The sequence below is a fragment of the Scyliorhinus torazame genome, chromosome 15 (assembly GCF_047496885.1).
Source record: "Scyliorhinus torazame isolate Kashiwa2021f chromosome 15, sScyTor2.1, whole genome shotgun sequence".
Lineage (NCBI taxonomy): Eukaryota > Metazoa > Chordata > Chondrichthyes > Carcharhiniformes > Scyliorhinidae > Scyliorhinus > Scyliorhinus torazame.
The window spans coordinates 133,465,347-133,474,653 of record NC_092721.1 but is presented as its reverse complement, the minus strand read 5'-3'; positions in this window follow the sequence as shown (position 1 = coordinate 133,474,653).

Genomic DNA, 9,307 nt, shown 5'->3' with positions numbered 1-9,307 from the left:
ATCAGCCTCTATAACAGACTCAAATTTGTTTAATCATTGCTCACAATAAAAAGAAAGCATGTTGTATTCACCCAACATTAAAAATACCATTGGTCCTCACTATTACCCTTGCACCAGTAATGGAGGGGGTAGATAATGAGTTCAGTGGTAGGGTGCACCAATCAAGCAGACTGCTTTGACCTGGATGGTGTTGCGCATTTTGAATTATATTCCAGTTCCACCCATTAAGGCAAGTGGTGAGTATTCCATCATCCTACAAACTGGGGCCTTGGATGGACTTTGCTAGCTCAAGAGACAAGGCACTTATTGCAGAATACCCAGCCTCTTCCGTGCCCTTATTTGCAGGCATGTTATTGACATGTCTGGGATGGTTTATGTTCTGATCAGTGATGACCACAAAGATATTGATAACCAAGGACATGATAATAGTGATTGAAAGTCAAGGAGATAGCTGTGTGTTCTGTTTTTTTCAAGCTGACCATTAGCTGACACTTATTATCTGTTACCCAGGTTCTGCTGCAGTCAGGCTTCATTAAACATGAAGATAAATCAAAGTCTGGCAGATGGTGTTGAGCATTTTGAATGACTTTGTAACAATGTTGAAAATGTATTCTTGTTATTTATAAATTTTCAGCTACAGCATACATTGGCTGACAGTGCAGCTCATGTGCATCTGTGTTGTACAAAGTTAATATGTCTCCATGTAATTTGTTCCATGTGCATTTAGAAACTGAGGGGCTCGTATTTGAGAGCAAGACAATTTGTCCTAATAATGGAGAATGGATATTTCAGAGCTGAAAAATCTGTGTTTGTGACAGGAGCAGGTTTTTCAGAATGAGACAGGCCATTTTTATGTTAATCTCTGATTTTAATCTTGACCGGTGTCACAGATGGACTGTACAGATGCCGTGAATCTTATATACAAACTGGTATTTGAAGCAAGAATTGATTCAATTAATCACAGAAATGATTAATTCTAATGTTCCAAATGTGGCCACTGCAAAATAATTATGGTCATTAAATCATTGTAACATCCAACAGCCTCAGCTGTATGTCTTAAACAGTCATTTGTATTCATTCATGGAATCTGGGCATTTATTGCTCATCCTTAATTGCCCTTGAAAAATGCGAAATGCCTTATTGAACCCTGCAGTCTGTGTGGTGAAAGCATCCCCACAGTTCTGGTCGAGAGTTCCAAGATTTTCACGCAGCAAGAGTGAAGGAACAGCGATATATTTCCAAGTCAGAATGATGTGTAGCTTGCAGGGGAACTTGCAAGTGGTGGTGTTCCCGTTTGCTTGCTACCCTTTTCAATCTAGTGTGGCGGTAGAGGTTATGAGCTTGTATGGTGCATTGGTGAGCTGTAGTGCATCTTGCATGTGGTACACATTGTAGCAGTGTTGATGGTGGGAGAGGCAATGGATGTTTCAGGTGGTTATCTGGAGTGCCAACCAAGCAGGCTTCTTTGTCCTGAATGTTGTCAAGCTTCTTGAATGTTGGATTTGCCCTCATCCAGGTAAGTGGAGAATACTCTACCATACTCTTAACTTGTGCCTTGTAAATGGTGGGAAGACTTTGGGACGTCAGGAGGTGCATCATGCGCTGCAAGATACCCAACCTCTGACCTGCTCTTATATAAAAGTGTTTAGATGGATGGCCCTGTTAGGTTTCTGGTCAATGATGACCGTAGGATGTTGATGGTGGGTGATTTGCCAATGGTAAAGCTACTTAATGTCACTGAGAGGTTTTTTGGACTGTCTCCTGTTGACGATAGTCATTGACTGGCATTTATGTGCTACCCAATCCTGAATGTTGTCCATGTTTTGCTGCATGTGGACACAGATTGCTTCATTATCTGTGGAGGTGCAAATGGAATTATACAATCATCAGCGAACATCCCCATTTCTGACCTTCTGGACGCGGGAAGACTCAAACTGCATAATTCCCTCGGTATCGGGTCTGTGCTCTAAATTTTTGAGCTGAGCAAATCAGTAGCATTTTTATGTCTATCTCTGAGAAAGGTTGTCGTTGAGCATGTTAGTGGGAATTAGTCAAGTACACCTGTGGGGGAAGCCATGATAGAACCAAAATAATAGGACCATAAGACATAGGAGCGGAAGTAAGGCCATTCGGCCCATCGAGTCCACTGCACCATTCAATCATGGCTGATTTCAACTTCATTTACCTGCTCTCTCTCCATAGCCCTTAATTCCTCAAGAAATCAAGAATTTATCAACTTCTGGCTTAAAGACACTCAACGTCCCGGCCTCCACCGCCCTCTGTGGCAATGAATTCCACAGACCCACCACTCTCTGGCTGAAGAAATTTCTCCTCATCTCTGTTCTAAAGTGACTCCCTTTTATTCTAAGGCTGTGCCCCCGGGTCCTAGTCTCCCCTGCTAATGGAAACATCTTCCCTACGTCCACCCTATCTAAGCCATTCATTATCTTGTAAGTTTCTATTAGATCTCCCCTCAACCTCCGAAACTCCAATGAATATAATCCCAGGATCCTAAGACGTTCATCATATGTTAGGCCTACCATTCCTGGGATCATCCGTGTGAATCTCCGCTGGACCCGCTCCAGTGCCAGTATGTCCTTCCTGAGGTGTGGGACCCAAAATTGCTCACAGCATTCTAAATGGGGCCTAAATAGTGCTTTATAAAGCTTGAGAAGTACATCCCTGCTTTTATATTCCCAGCCTCTTGAGATAAATGACAACATTGCATTTGCTTTCTTAATTACTGACTCAACCTGCAAGTTTACCTTTAGAGAATCCTGGACTAGGACTCCCAAGTCCCTTTGCACTTCAGCATTATGAATTTTGTCACCGTTTAGAAAATAGTCCGTGCCTCTATTCTTTTTTCCAAAGTGCAAGACCTCGCACTTGCCCACGTTGAATTTCATCAGCCATTTCTTGGACCACTCTCCTAAACTGTCTAAATCTTTCTGCAGCCTCCCCACCTCCTCAATACTACCTGCCCCTCCACCTATCTTTGTATCATCGGCAAACTTAGCCAGAATGCCCCCAGTCCAATCATCGAGATCGTTAATATATAAAGAGAACAGCTGCGGCCCCAACACTGAACCCTGCGGGACACCACTCGTCACCGGTTGCCATTCGAAAAAGGACCTTTTATCCCAACTCTCTGCCTTCTGTCATAATTTAACTTGCAAAGTGATTTTTTTCTGCTTTATCGTAATGTTCTGATTTTAGCAGTTTAGTCAATGGTGTTGAGAGCAGTAGTATTACCTACCTGCAACCAATTTCAGGCCAAAAATAGAGTTCCAAATCAGTTCCAAACTTTTAAATCAACCATTCAACTTTCATATGCTGACCGACAATACTTGATTAAAGATTTCTACATTTGTGATATATGAAAATTTCTAATCCATCATGTGGAAAAATGTGTTAGATATATGTTTTATTGTTGAGGTCTTCAACACTTTTTCACGCCATAAAAACTTGCTATCAAAACTAAATGAAAATGGCTCCTTGTCACCAGCAGGTATGAAACTTCAATGTCATTTAGCTGACCACTGGCTTCAAAACCCAATTTAACAATCCTGATTAATTGTTAAATGTTGTGTTGATGGAAGATTCTTCCAGTGCTGTATTAAGAAATAATTTGAGCCACTTTTGCTTGTTTTAATAACTTTGGGATAAATTATTTACATTCCGCCCAGATAGTGTAATCAAAAATCACACAGGAATCATATGAGTTGTTTATATGTAAAATTCTCTTCCTGTCCTCTTGAGAATTTATAGAGACAGACTTTTCAATAAATAGCAAAAGCCTTTCTAAAGATTGCTTTCTTTACTGAAAGCTCAATTTTATTGTAATTTTTTTTACTGTTAGTTCTCAGAATTTTAAGTTGACCTTTCAGCACTCTTTGTGATATGGGAATTCTGATCAACTTTGAGCTTGCTGTTTATTCGAAAAGGTTGGCTAACCTATTCGTGAGTAGATGCAACTAGTTAGAGTTAATCAGAGCTGCTGAATGGAGTCTGTTGAAAGCTCTTTGGTACTAAATTGACAGCCCCATTAAGTAAGAGTGCAGGATGGCTGTTGAAGAAGTGAAAAATGGCATATTGGTGGAGTAAGGCTAGGCACATTGTTGGGCAGAGTACAGGGAACTCTTAATTATATTGGACCTTGGGACTTCCGGTGGCGACTATGGAGGAGTAGGTCGCACATTTGGTGGCTCCCGCTCTGGTTGAGCTTTTGGACATTTCCCCCGGACTTTTCTTCGATTTTAATCGGAAGATTTGTTGGCTGAGGCAGCTGGGCACTGTTTCCTCGCATTGGTTTATGGAAAAAAGGATTAGAAGCGTGTGAAAGGGCAGAAACAAGAAGCCAGTAGTGAGTGGTGTGGAAGCTGGAACGGGAGTCAGTATGGCCGAGGGACGGACCCCTGGCGTGGCAGCGCAGTGTGCAGCGGACCCAGTGATGCAGGACATCCAGGACGGTTTCGCCAGACTGAAGCGGGAACGTCTGGACCCGACCAAGGAGTCAATTGATCGCCTGGAAAGTAGACTGGACGCCCAGGACCCGGCGATTCAGAAGGTGGAGAAGGCGCTGCTGGAACAAGAGGATCACTAAACAGTGGTGGAGCTGGAGGTGGGGATGCTTCGAGAGCAGCAGAAAAGGTTCTTGGAAAAGGTGGAAGACCTTGAGAACCGGTCCCGCCGACAGAATCTAAGAATCGTCGGGCTTCCGGAGAGACCTGAGGGAGCAGATGCAGGAGCATATGTGACGGGTATGTTTGAAAAGCTGCTTGGCGAGGGGGCATTCCCCTGACCGCTGGAGATGGACAGGACGTATTGTGCGCTTGCCAGGAAGCCGCGGGCGGGGGACCCTCCGAGGGCGATGGTGGTGAGATTCCACAGGTTCCTGGATAAGGAATGTATTCTGTGGTGGACCAAACGCACGCGAAGTTGCAAGTGGGAGAATAGCATCCTGCAGGTGTACCAGATCCTGAGCGTGGAGGTGGCGAGGAAGAGGGCAGGCTTCAACCAGGTCAAGGCGATATTCTTTAAGAAGCAGGTGAAGTTCGGCCTGCTGTACCCGGCGCGCGCTTGTGGGTCACGCATGAAGACCATTATTTTGAGTTGCCCGATGAGGCGCTGGACTACGCAAAAAGAAAAGGATTGGTGGGAACTTGAGAACTTTTGGACTCAGTGACAATATGTTGGCCTATATTGAGCCCTTTTTCTTTATCTGTTCTTTTTTCTGGGTTTTTTTTTTGCTTCTTTGTTTTTTTCATCTCTCCCCCCTCGGATTGTCGGTAGGGCTGCGGTTGGGTGGGAGGTGTTTTTACCTCTCTTACTGTTGTTAAAATTGGCTATGTTTTTCGGATTGTTTTGTATAAGTCTCCTTTTTGGAGCTCTGTTAAGGGAGGTGGGGGGGAGAATCGATTTTTCATTTTGTTTTTGGTTCTTTTCTGTTTGTGGCGTAGGTGTTGGTAATTGTTCTTCTTGTGTTGTAGTTTGGGTAATTATACTGTTGTGCACTTTGGTGGGATGGAGACGTGCCTGTCTGGGTTTCAGTGGGGGGTGCCTTTGTTCTTTGTTTTAGCTTGCTGCTGGGTGTTTGTTGGGGGCCGGCTGGATGAGGGTACTTGTTTGCAGGAGCGAGGGAGGGGGAGTGAGGGAACAATGTGTGGGAGACGTCTTGGTGCCAGAGGCGGGGGGTCACCATGCGAGCTAGAGTGAGCTAGCTCACGGAAGCACAGTGGGGGATGTGTATAAGATTAGTTTATTAGCTGGGTTGGGATTTAGAGTAGTGTTGCTAGGGGGGGGTGGGTTCTACTGACATGGGAGGGACTTCGATGGAAGGTCACTGAGGGGGTCGGGGTTGGGGGCCGCCCCGTGATGGGCTGCAGGAGATGGGGCGCACGATTTAGAGGCGGGCCCAAGAAGGGTGATGGCTGACCGGCAGGGAGGGGGGGGGGGCACTTTGCCCCCCAACTAGGCTGGTCACTTGGAACGTCCGGGGGCTCAATGGGCCAGTAAAGAGGGCTCGTATGTTTGCACACCTTAGGAGTCTGAAGGCGGGGGTGGTGCTGTTGCAAGAGACACATCTTAAGGTGGTGAATCAGGTCAGGTTGAGGAAAGGCTGGGTTGGGCAGGTTTTCCACTCAGGGCTGGACTCTAAGATATGGGGTGCTGCGATTTTGACCAATAAGGGGTGGCATTTGAGGCGGGGAGGATAGTCTTGAATGTAGGAGGGAGATTTATCATGGTTAGTGGTTGGCTGCAGGGGATGAAGGTAGTGTTGGTCAACATATACGCGCCAAATTGGGAACTGCAGGTAAACAACACGGGGGAGGTCTCAGCAGCGGTGGTCTGGGAAGAGCTGAAGGCAGGGGGGGGTCACCATGCGAGCTAGAGTGAGCTCGCTCATGGAGGCACAGTGGGGGATGTGTATAAGATTAGTTTATTAGCTGGGTTGGGATTTAGAGTAGTGTTGCTAGGGGGGGATGGGTTCTACTGACATGGGAGGGACTTCGATGTCTTCGAGAGGGGAGCTGAGAGGGGAGCTGATCTCGATCCGGGCTCACAGGGACTGGACGGATAGGGCAGAAATGATCCGACTGATAAGAGAGATCCTACGAGTGGATAGGAGTTATGCGGAGGCTCCAGAGGCAGGGCTATTGAGGGAATTCCGGAGGCTGCAGGCGGAATTAAGTCTGTTAACTACAGGTAGGGCAGTGGAGAAGCTTAGGAAGGTGAAGGGAGCGGTGTACGAGTACAGGGAAAAGGCCAGCAGGATGCTTGCACAGCAGCTCAGAAAAAGGGAGGCAGCTAGGGAAATTGGGAAAGTGGTTGATGGGGATGGGAACTTAGTGGGGACTATGAGGAGGTGAGCAAGACCGTTCGGGACTTTTATAGTGGGCTGTATAGATCGGAACCCCCTGGGGGGCCGGAAGGGCTGAGGCACTTTTTGGATGGGCTGACTTTCCTGAAGGTGGATGGGGAGCTGGCAAATGGTCTGGGGCCCCGGTCGGGCTGGAGGAGATAATGGAGGGCTTGAAGGCCATGCAGTCGGGTAAGGCCCCAGGACCGGACGGGTACCCAGTTGAGTTCTATAAAAGGTTCTCTGGGATATTGGGGCCGGTGCTGTTGAAAGTCTTTAACGAGGCCAAGAAAAGAGGGATTCTATCCCAGACGATGTCACAAGCCATGATTTCGCTCATTTTGGAAAGGGACAAGGACCCGCAGCTGTGTGGTTCTTATAGGCCGATATCTTTGTTAAATGTGGATGCCAAGCTCCTGGCCAAGATTCTGGCCTCTAGGATTGAGGACTGTGTACCGGATGTTATAGGGGACGACCAGACATGCTGGTCGTCCCCTATAACATCCGGTACACAGTCCTCAATCCTAGAGGGTTTGTTAAGGGCTCGCATGGTGACCCCCCCCTGCCTTCAGCTCTTCCCAGACCACCGCTGCTGAGACCTCCTCCGTGTTGTTTACCTGCAGTTCCCAATTTGGCGCGTATATGTTGACCTCAATCCTAGAGGGTTTGTTAAGGGCAGGCAGCTGGGGGCTGATGTTAGAAGGCTGCTCAATGTGATTATGATGCCCCCGGAAGGTAGGGAAGTTGAAGTGTTGAACGCGGAAAAAGCGTTCGACCGAGAAAGTGGGATTACTTATGGGATGTGCTGGAGCGGTTCGGGTTTGGGAGGGGCTTTGTGGACTGGGTTAGGCTGTTGTACCGGGCGCCGGTAGCTAGTGTACGGACAAATAGGAGGACGTCAGAATATTTCAGACTACACCGGGGGATGAGACAGGAATGTCCCCTCTCCCCTCTGCTGTTTGCGCTGGCGATAGAGCCGCTGGCGATTGCTCTGAGGGCCTCAAGGGGATGGAGGGTATGGGGGAAATTATGGGAATCCTAGGGGAATTCGGCCGGTTTTTGGTTTACAAGCTTAATATGGGGAAGAACGAGTTGTTTGTGGTGCAGGCGAGGGGTCAGAAGAGGCAATTGGGGGAACTACCGTTTCGAGTGGTAGGGGACAGTTTTAGGTACTTGGGTATTCAGGTGGCGAGGGACTGGGACAGGCTACACATATTGAACCTGGCCCGGTTGGTGGACCAGATGAAGGAAGATTTCCAGAGGTGGGACGTGCTCCCACTGTCTCTGGCGGGAAGGGTGCAGTCGGTAAAAATGACGGTCCTCCCGAGGTTTCTCTTCGTTTTCTAGTGCCTCCCCACCTTCATCCCACGTTCCTTTTTCAAGCGGATGAATAAGATTATTGTGGGCTTTGTGTGTGGGGGGGGGGCAAGCCCCCGCGGGTGAAGAGGGCAAGCTGGAACGGAACCGGGGAGACGGCGGACTGGCCCTGCCGAATTTTAGTAATTACTATTGGGCGACCAATATAGCCATGGTGAGGCGGTGGTTGGTGAGGGGTGGAGCCGGCGTGAGTGCGCAGGGAGGTGGCCTTGTGTAAGGGCACAAGTTTAGGGGCACTGGTGACGGCACCCCTGCCATTCCCGCCGGCGCGTTACTCCACCAGTCCGGTGGTGGTGGCGACCCTGAGAATCTGAGGGCAGTGGAGGAGACATGTGGGAGCAGAGGGGGCATCGGTGCGGTCCCCAATCTGCGATAATCATAGGTTTGCCCCGGGGAGGAACTGCTCTGCAAAAATAACAGCCTCCAAACAGAAAATGCACAACTACTAAAAGACAATTGTATTTTACCACTCTCTGGATGAAGACATTTCTTCTCATCTCAGTCCTAAATGGTTTACCCCATCTCCACAGACTGTAACCCTTGGTTTTGGACTCCGCCATCATCGGGAGCAACCTTCCTAGGCATCTACCCTGCCTAGTCTTGTTAAAATGTTATAGGCGTCTATGAGATTCCCCCCCTCATTCTTCTAAACTCCAATGAATATAATGCCTAACCAACTCATTCTCTCTTCATGTCAGTCCAGCCATCCCAGGAATCAGTCTGGTAAACCTTGGATGCACTCCCTCTATAGCAAGGACATCTTTCCTCAGGTAAGGAGACCAAAACTGCGCACAATATTCAAGGTATGGTCTCACCCACGCCCTGTATAATTGCTTCAAGACATCTTTGCTCCTGTACTCAAATTCTCTCGCTATGAAGGCCAACATACCATTTGCCTTCTTTACTGCCTGCTGTACCTGCATGCTGACCTTCAGCAACTGGTGAACAAGCACCCAGGTCTCATTTCCCTCTCTCAATCTATAGCCATTCAGATAATAATCTTCCTACCGGTTTTTGCTACCAAAATGGATAACCTCACATGTATCCATATACTGCATCTGACAAACATTT